We start from the raw sequence: 10508 nt of genomic DNA on the forward strand, positions 1-10508 counted from the left end.
GCTGTTTGAGCTAAGATTTTCGAGTTATTCACAAGATGAAAACCCATACTTTTTTTCTGGCGAGAACTCCTTTCAAATGCATGTAATAGTCAGAAACGCACTGTCTCGGCGAAATAAAGCCTTTTTGTACAACTTCATGAAGTTAGCTGTAACTTTTGATACAAGGCACAGATATACGTATTTATGGCTTTATCTTATAGAATTCTATATCCCCGTGTTGAGCAAACAGGTTTTAAAGCTGTTTGAGCTAAGATTTTCAAGTTATTCACATAATGAAAACCTATACTTTGTTTCGTGCGAGAACTCTATTCAAATGCATGTAATAGTCAGAAACGCACTGTCTCGGCGAAATAAAGCCTTTTTGTACAACTTCTGAAGTTAGCTGTAACTTTTGATAGAAGGCTCAGACACACATATTTATGGTTTTATCTTATAGAATTCTATATCCCCGTGTTGAGAATACAGGTTTTAAAGCCGTTTGAGCTAAGATTTCCGAGTTATTCACAAGATGAAAACCTATACTTTGTTTCGTGGCGAGAACTCCATTCAAATGCATGTAATAGTCAGAAACGCACTGTCTCGGCGAAATAAAGCCTTTTTGTACAACTTCATGAAGTTAGCTGTAACTTTTGATACAAGGCTCAGATATATGTATTTATGGCTTTATCTATTAGAATTCTATATCCTCGTGTTGAGCAAACACGTTTTAAAGCTGTTTGAGCTAAGATTTTCGAGTTATTCACAAGATGAAAAGCCATACTTTGTTTTCTGGCCAGAACTCCATTCAAATGCATGTAATAGTCAGAAACGCACTGTCTCGGCGAGATAAAGCCTTTTTGTACAACTTCATGAAGTTAGCTGTAACTTTTGATAGAAGGCTCAGACACACATATTTATGGTTTTATCTTATAGAATTCTATATCCCCGTGTTGAGCAAACAGGTTTTAAAGCTGTTTGAGCTAAGATTTTCGAGTTATTCACAAGATGAAAACCCATACTTTGTTTCGTGCGAGAACTCCATTCAAATGCATGTAATAGTCAGAAACGCACTGTCTCGGCGAAATAAAGCCTTTTTGTACAACTTCATGAAGTTAGCTGTAACTTTTGATACAAGGCTCAGATATATGTATTTATGGCTTTATCTATTAGAATTCTATATCCCCGTGTTGAGCAAACAGGTTTTAAAGCTGTTTGAGCTAAGATTTTCGAGTTATTCACAAGATGAAAACCTATACTTTGTTTCGTGCGAGAACTCCATTCAAATGCATGTAATAGTCAGAAACGCACTGTCTCGGCGAAATAAAGCCTTTTTGTACAACTTCATGAATTTACATGTAACTTTTGATAGAAGGCTCAGACACATATATTTATGGTTTTATCTTATAGAATTCTATATCCCCGTGTTGAGCAAACAGGTTTTAAAGCTGTTTGAGCTAAGATTTTCAAGTTATTCACATAATGAAAACCCATACTTTGTTTCGTGCGAGAACTCCATTCAAATGCATGTAATAGTCAGAAACGCACTGTCTCGGCGAGATAAAGCCTTTTTGTACAACTTCATGAAGTTACATGTAACTTTTGATACAAGGCTCAGATATATGTATTTATGGCTTTATCTTATAGAATTCTATATCCCCGTGTTGAGCAAACAGGTTTTAAAGCTGTTTGAGCTAAGATTTTCGAGTTATTCACAAGATGAAAACCCATACTTTGTTTCGTGCGAGAACTCCTTTCAAATGCATGTAATAGTCAGAAACGCACTGTCTCGGCGAAATAAAGCCTTTTTGTACAACTTCATGAAGTTAGCTGTAACTTTTGATAGAAGGCTCAGATATACGTATTTATGGCTTTATCTTATAGAATTCTATATCCCCGTGTTGAGCAAACAGGTTTTAAAGCTGTTTGAGCTAAGATTTTCGAGTTATTCACAAGATGAAAACCCATACTTTGTTTCGTGCGAGAACTCCATTCAAATGCATGTAATAGTCAGAAACGCACTGTCTCGGCGAGATAAAGCCTTTTTGTACAACTTCATGAAGTTAGCTGTAACTTTTGATAGAAGGCTCAGATATACGTATTTATGGCTTTATCTTATAGAATTCTATATCCCCGTGTTGAGCAAACAGGTTTTAAAGCTGTTTGAGCTAAGATTTTCGAGTTATTCACAAGATGAAAACCTATACTTTGTTTCTGGCGAGAACTCCTTTCAAATGCATGTAATAGTCAGAAACGCACTGTCTCGGCGAAATAAAGCCTTTTTGTACAACTTCATGAAGTTAGCTGTAACTTTTGATACAAGGCTCAGATATACGTATTTATGGCTTTATCTTATAGAATTCTATATCCCCGTGTTGAGCAAACAGGTTTTAAAGCTGTTTGAGCTAAGATTTTCGAGTTATTCACAAGATGAAAACCTATACTTTGTTTCGTGCGAGAACTCCATTCAAATGCATGTAATAGTCAGAAACGCAGTGTCTCGGCGAAATAAAGCCTTTTTGTACAACTTCATGAATTTACATGTAACTTTTGATAGAAGGCTCAGAAACACATATTTATGGTTTTATCTTATAGAATTCTATATCCCCGTGTTGAGCAAACAGGTTTTAAAGCTGTTTGAGCTTAGATTTTCAAGTTATTCACATAATGAAAACCCATACTTTGTTTCGTGCGAGAACATTCAAATGCATGTAATAGTCAGAAACGCACTATCTATGCGAAATAAAGCCTTTTTGTACAACTTCATGAAGTTAGCTGTAACTTTTGATAAAAGGCTCAGATGTATGTATTTATGGCTTTATCTATTAGAATTCTATATCCCCGTGTTTAGCATACAGGTTTTAAAGCTGTTTGAGCTAAGATTTTCGAGTTATTCACAAGATGAAAACCTATACTTTGTTTCTTGTGAGAACTCCATTCAAATGCATGTAATAGTCAGAAACGCACTGTCTTGGCGAAATAAAGCCTTTTTGTACAACTTAATGAAGTTAGCTGTAACTTTTGATAGAAGGCTCAGACACACATATTTATGGGTTTATCTTATAGAATTCTATATCCCCGTGTTGAGCAAACAGGTTTTAAAGCTGTTTGAGCTAAGATTTTCGAGTTATTCACAAGATGAAAACCCATACTTTGTTTTCTTGTGAGAACTCCATTCAAATGCATGTAATAGTCAGAAATGCACTGTCTCGGCGGTATAAAGCCTTTTTGTACAACTTCATGAAGTTAGCTGTAACTTTTGATAGAAGGCTCACATATACGTATTTATGGCTTTATCTTATAGAATTCTATATCCCCGTGTTGAGCATACAGGTTTTAAAGCTGTTTGAGCTAAGATTTTCGAGTTATTCACAAGATGAAAACCCATACTTTGTTTCGTGCGAGAACTCCATTCAAATGCATGTAATAGTCAGAAACGCACTGTCTCGGCGAAATAAAGCCTTTTTGTACAACTTCATGAAGTTAGCTGTAACTTTTGATACAAGGCTCAGATATATGTATTTATGGCTTTATCTATTAGAATTCTATATCCCCGTGTTGAGCATACAGGTTTTAAAGCTGTTTGAGCTAAGATTTTCGAGTTATTCACAAGATGAAAACCCATACTTTGTTTTCTGCCGAGAACTCCATTCAAATGCATGTAATAGTCAGAAACGCACTGTCTCGGCGAAATGAAGCCTTTTTGTACAACTTCATGAAGTTAGCTGTAACTTTTGATACAAGGCTCAGACACACATATTTATGGTTTTATCTTATAGAATTCTATATCCCCGTGTTGAGCATACAGGTTTTAAAGCTGTTTGAGCTAAGATTTTCGAGTTATTCACAAGATGAAAACCTATACTTTGTTTTCTTGTGAGAACTCCATTCAAATGCATGTAATAGTCAGAAACGCACTGTCTCGGCGGTATAAAGCCTTTTTGTACAACTTCATGAAGTTAGCTGTAACTTTTGATACAAGGCTCAGACACACATATTTATGGTTTTATCTTATAGAATTCTATATCCCCGTGTTGAGCATACAGGTTTTAAAGCTGTTTGAGCTAAGATTTTCGAGTTATTCACAAGATGAAAACCTATACTTTGTTTTCTGGCGAGAACTCCATTCAAATGCATGTAATAGTCAGAAACGCACTGTCTCGGCGAAATGAAGCCTTTTTGTACAACTTCATGAATTTACATGTAACTTTTGATAGAAGGCTCAGACACACATATGTATGGTTTTATCTTATAGAATTCTATATCCCCGTGTTGAGCAAACAGGTTTTAAAGCTGTTTGAGCTAAGATTTTCGAGTTATTCACAAGATGAAAACCTATACTTTGTTTCGTGTGAGAACTCCATTCAAATGCATGTAATAGTCAGAAACGCACTGTCTCGGCGATATAAAGCCTTTTTGTACAACTTCATGAAGTTAGCTGTAACTTTTGATAGAAGGCTCAGATATATGTATTTATGGCTTTATCTATTAGAATTCTATATCCTCGTGTTGAGCAAACACGTTTTAAAGCTGTTTGAGCTAAGATTTTCGAGTTATTCACAAGATGAAAACCCATACTTTGTTTTCTGGCGAGAACTCCATTCAAATGCATGTAATAGTCAGAAACGCACTGTCTCGGCGAGATAAAGCCTTTTTGTACAACTTCATGAAGTTAGCTGTAACTTTTGATAGAAGGCTCAGACACACATATTTATGGTTTTATCTTATAGAATTCTATATCCCCGTGTTGAGCAAACAGGTTTTAAAGCTGTTTGAGCTAAGATTTTCGAGTTATTCACAAGATGAAAACCTACACTTTGTTTCGTGCGAGAACTCCATTCAAATGCATGTAATAGTCAGAAACGCACTGTCTCGGCGAAATGAAGCCTTTTTGTACAACTTCATGAATTTACATGTAACTTTTGATAGAAGGCTCAGACACACATATTTATGGTTTTATCTTATAGAATTCTTTATCCCCGTGTTGAGCAAACAGGTTTTAAAGCTGTTTGAGCTAAGGTTTTCGAGTTATTCACAAGATGAAAACCTATACTTTGTTTCGTGTGAGAACTCCATTCAAATGCATGTAATAGTCAGAAACGCACTGTCTCGGCGATATAAAGCCTTTTTGTACAACTTCATGAAGTTAGCTGTAACTTTTGATACAAGGCTCAGATATATGTATTTATGGCTTTATCTATTAGAATTCTATATCCTCGTGTTGAGCAAACACGTTTTAAAGCTGTTTGAGCTAAGATTTTCGAGTTATTCACAAGATGAAAACCCATACTTTGTTTTCTGGCGAGAACTCCATTCAAATGCATGTAATAGTCAGAAACGCACTGTCTCGGTGAGATAAAGCCTTTTTGTACAACTTCATGAAGTTAGCTGTAACTTTTGATACAAGGCTCAGATATATGTATTTATGGCTTTATCTATTAGAATTCTATATCCCCGTGTTGAGCAAACAGGTTTTAAAGCTGTTTGAGCTAAGATTTTCGAGTTATTCACAAGATGAAAACCTATACTTTGTTTCGTGCGAGAACTCCATTCAAATGCATGTAATAGTCAGAAACGCACTGTCTCGGCGAAATAAAGCCTTTTTGTACAACTTCATGAATTTACATGTAACTTTTGATAGAAGGCTCAGACACACAAATTTATGGTTTTATCTTATAGAATTCTATATCCCCGTGTTGAGCAAACAGGTTTTAAAGCTGTTTGAGCTAAGATTTTCGAGTTATTCACAAGATGAAAACCTATACTTTGTTTTCTGGCGAGAACTCCATTCAAATGCATGTAATAGTCAGAAACGCACTGTCTCGGCGAAATGAAGCCTTTTTGTACAACTTCATGAATTTACATGTAACTTTTGATAGAAGGCTCAGACACACATATTTATGGTTTTATCTTATAGAATTCTATATCCCCGTGTTGAGCAAACAGGTTTTAAAGCTGTTTGAGCTAAGATTTTCGAGTTATTCACAAGATGAAAACCTACACTTTGTTTCGTGCGAGAACTCCATTCAAATGCATGTAATAGTCAGAAACGCACTGTCTCGGCGAAATGAAGCCTTTTTGTACAACTTCATGAATTTACATGTAACTTTTGATAGAAGGCTCAGACACACATATTTATGGTTTTATCTTATAGAATTCTTTATCCCCGTGTTGAGCAAACAGGTTTTAAAGCTGTTTGAGCTAAGGTTTTCGAGTTATTCACAAGATGAAAACCTATACTTTGTTTCGTGTGAGAACTCCATTCAAATGCATGTAATAGTCAGAAACGCACTGTCTCGGCGATATAAAGCCTTTTTGTACAACTTCATGAAGTTAGCTGTAACTTTTGATACAAGGCTCAGATATATGTATTTATGGCTTTATCTATTAGAATTCTATATCCTCGTGTTGAGCAAACACGTTTTAAAGCTGTTTGAGCTAAGATTTTCGAGTTATTCACAAGATGAAAACCCATACTTTGTTTTCTGGCGAGAACTCCATTCAAATGCATGTAATAGTCAGAAACGCACTGTCTCGGTGAGATAAAGCCTTTTTGTACAACTTCATGAAGTTAGCTGTAACTTTTGATACAAGGCTCAGATATATGTATTTATGGCTTTATCTATTAGAATTCTATATCCCCGTGTTGAGCAAACAGGTTTTAAAGCTGTTTGAGCTAAGATTTTCGAGTTATTCACAAGATGAAAACCTATACTTTGTTTTCTGGCGAGAACTCCATTCAAATGCATGTAATAGTCAGAAACGCACTGTCTCGGCGAAATGAAGCCTTTTTGTACAACTTCATGAATTTACATGTAACTTTTGATAGAAGGCTCAGACACACATATTTATGGTTTTATCTTATAGAATTCTATATCCCCGTGTTGAGCAAACAGGTTTTAAAGCTGTTTGAGCTAAGATTTTCGAGTTATTCACAAGATTAAAACCTATACTTTGTTTTCTGGCGAGAACTCCATTCAAATGCATGTAATAGTCAGAAACGCACTGTCTCGGCGAAATAAAGTGTTTTTGTACAGCTTCATGAAGTTACATCTAACTTTTGATACAAGGCTCAGCCACACGTTTTTATGGCTTTATCTTATAGAATTCTATATCCCCGTGTTGAGCAAACACGTTTTAAAGCTGTTTGAGCTAAGATTTCCGAGTTATTCACAAGATGAAAACCCATACTTTGTTTCGTGGCGAGAACTCCATTCAAATGCATGTAATAGTCAGAAACGCACTGTCTCGGCGAAATAAAGCCTTTTTGTACAACTTCATGAAGTTACATGTAACTTTTGATAGAAGGCTCAGATATACGTATTTACGGCTTTATCTTATAGAATTCTATATCCCCGTGTTGAGCAAACAGGTTTTAAAGCTGTTTGAGCTAAGATTTTCGAGTTATTCACAAGATGAAAACCTATACTTTGTTTTCTGGCGAGAACTCCATTCAAATGCATGTAATAGTCAGAAACGCACTGTCTCGGCGAAATAAAGCCTTTTTGTACAACTTCATGAAGTTAGCTGTAACTTTTGATAGAAGGCTCAGACACACATATTTATGGTTTTATCTTATAGAATTCTATATCCCCGTGTTGAGCAAACAGGTTTTAAAGCTGTTTGAGCTAAGATTTTCGAGTTATTCACAAGATGAAAACCCATACTTTGTTTTCTGGCGAGAACTCCATTCAAATGCATGTAATAGTCAGAAACGCACTGTCTCGGTGAGATAAAGCCTTTTTGTACAACTTCATGAAAATAGCTGTAACTTTTGATAGAAGGCTCAGACACACATATTTATGGTTTTATCTTATAGAATTCTTTATCCCCGTGTTGAGCAAACAGGTTTTAAAGCTGTTTGAGCTAAGATTTTCGAGTTATTCACAAGATGAAAACCTATACTTTGTTTCGTGCGAGAACTCCATTCAAATGCATGTAATAGTCAGAAACGCACTGTCTATGCGAAATAAAGCCTTTTTGTACAACTTCATGAAGTTAGCTGTAACTTTTGATAGAAGGCTCAGATATACGTATTCATGGCTTTATCTTATAAAATTCTATATCCCCGTGTTGAGCAAACAGGTTTTAAAGCTGTTTGAGCTAAGATTTTCGAGTTATTCACAAGATGAAAACCTATACTTTGTTTCGTGCGAGAACTCCATTCAAATGCATGTAATAGTCAGAAACGCACTGTCTCGGCGAAATAAAGCCTTTTTGTACAACTTCATGAAGTTACATGTAACTTTTGATAGAAGGCTCAGATATACGTATTCATGGCTTTATCTTATAAAATTCAATATCCCCGTGTTGAGCAAACAGGTTTTAAAGCTGTTTGAGCTAAGATTTTCGAGTTATTCACAAGATGAAAACCTATACTTTGTTTCGTGCGAGAACTCCATTCAAATGCATGTAATAGTCAGAAACGCACTGTCTCGGCAAAATAAAGCCTTTTTGTACAACTTCATGAAGTTACATGTAACTTTTGATAGAAGGCTCAGACACACATATTTATGGTTTTATCTTATAGAATTCTATATCCCCGTGTTGAGCAAACAGGTTTTAAAGCTGTTTGAGCTAAGATTTTCGAGTTATTCACATAATGAAAACCCATACTTTGTTTCGTGCGAGAACTCCATTCAAATGCATGTAATAGTCAGAAACGCACTGTCTCGGCGATATAAAGCCTTTTTGTACAACTTCATGAAGTTAGCTGTAACTTTTGATACAAGGCTCAGATATACGTATTTACGGCTTTATCTTATAGAATTCTATATCCCCGTGTTGAGCAAACAGGTTTTAAAGCTGTTTGAGCTAAGATTTTCGAGTTATTCACAAGATGAAAACCTATACTTTGTTTTCTGGCGAGAACTCCATTCAAATGCATGTAATAGTCAGAAACGCACTGTCTCGGCGAAATAAAGCCTTTTTGTACAACTTCATGAAGTTACATGTAACTTTTGATAGAAGGCTCAGACACACATATTTATGGTTTTATCTTATAGAATTCTATATCCCCGTGTTGAGCAAACAGGTTTTAAAGCTGTTTGAGCTAAGATTTTCAAGTTATTCACATAATGAAAACCCATACTTTGTTTCGTGCGAGAACTCCATTCAAATGCATGTAATAGTCAGAAATGCACTGTCTCGGCGATATAAAGCCTTTTTGTACAACTTCATGAAGTTAGCTGTAACTTTTGATACAAGGCTCAGATATATGTATTTATGGCTTTATCTATTAGAATTCTATATCCCCGTGTTGAGCAAACACGTTTTAAAGCTGTTTGAGCTAAGATTTTCGAGTTATTCACAAGATGAAAACCCATACTTTGTTTTCTGGCGAGAACTCCATTCAAATGCATGTAATAGTCAGAAACGCACTGTCTCGGCGATATAAAGCCTTTTTGTACAACTTCATGAAGATAGCTGTAACTTTTGATAGAAGGCTCAGACACACATATTTATGGTTTTATCTTATAGAATTCTTTATCCCCGTGTTGAGCAAACAGGTTTTAAAGCTGTTTGAGCTAAGATTTTCGAGTTATTCACAAGATGAAAACCTATACTTTGTTTCGTGTGAGAACTCCATTCAAATGCATGTAATAGTCAGAAACGCACTGTCTTGGCGAAATAAAGCCTTTTTGTACAACTTAATGAAGTTAGCTGTAACTTTTGATAGAAGGCTCAGACACACATATTTATGGTTTTGTCTTATAGAATTCTATATCCCCGTGTTGAGCATACAGGTTTTAAAGCTGTTTGAGCTAAGATTTTCAAGTTATTCACAAGATGAAAACCTATACTTTGTTTTCTGGCGAGAACTCCATTCAAATGCATGTAATAGTCAGAAACGCACTGTCTCGGCGAAATAAAGTGTTTTTGGACAACTTCATGAAGTTAGCTGTAACTTTTGATAGAAGGCTCAGACACACATATTTATGGTTTTATCTTATAGAATTCTATATCCCCGTGTTGAGCAAACACAGGTTTTAAAGCTGTTTGAGCTAAGATTTTCGAGTTATTCACAAGATGAAAACCTATACTTTGTTTTGTGCGAGAACTCCATTCAAATGCATGTAATAGTCAGAAACGCACTGTCTCGGCGAAATAAAGCCTTTTTGTACAACTTCATGAAGTTACATGTAACTTTTGATAGAAGGCTCAGACACACATATTTATGGTTTTATCTTATAGAATTCTATATCCCCGTGTTGAGCAAACAGGTTTTAAAGCTGTTTGAGCTAAGATTTTCGAGTTATTCACAAGATGAAAACCTATACTTTGTTTCGTGTGAGAACTCCATTCAAATGCATGTAATAGTCAGAAACGCACTGTCTTGGCGAAATAAAGCCTTTTTGTACAACTTAATGAAGTTAGCTGTAACTTTTGATAGAAGGCTCAGACACACATATTTATGGTTTTGTCTTATAGAATTCTATATCCCCGTGTTGAGCATACAGGTTTTAAAGCTGTTTGAGCTAAGATTTTCAAGTTATTCACAAGATGAAAACCTATACTTTGTTTTCTGGCGA

Source organism: Perissodus microlepis, chromosome 20 (genome assembly GCF_051167445.1).
Source record: "Perissodus microlepis isolate ML-2025 ecotype Zambia chromosome 20, ASM5116744v1, whole genome shotgun sequence".
Taxonomy (NCBI): Eukaryota; Metazoa; Chordata; class Actinopteri; order Cichliformes; family Cichlidae; genus Perissodus; species Perissodus microlepis.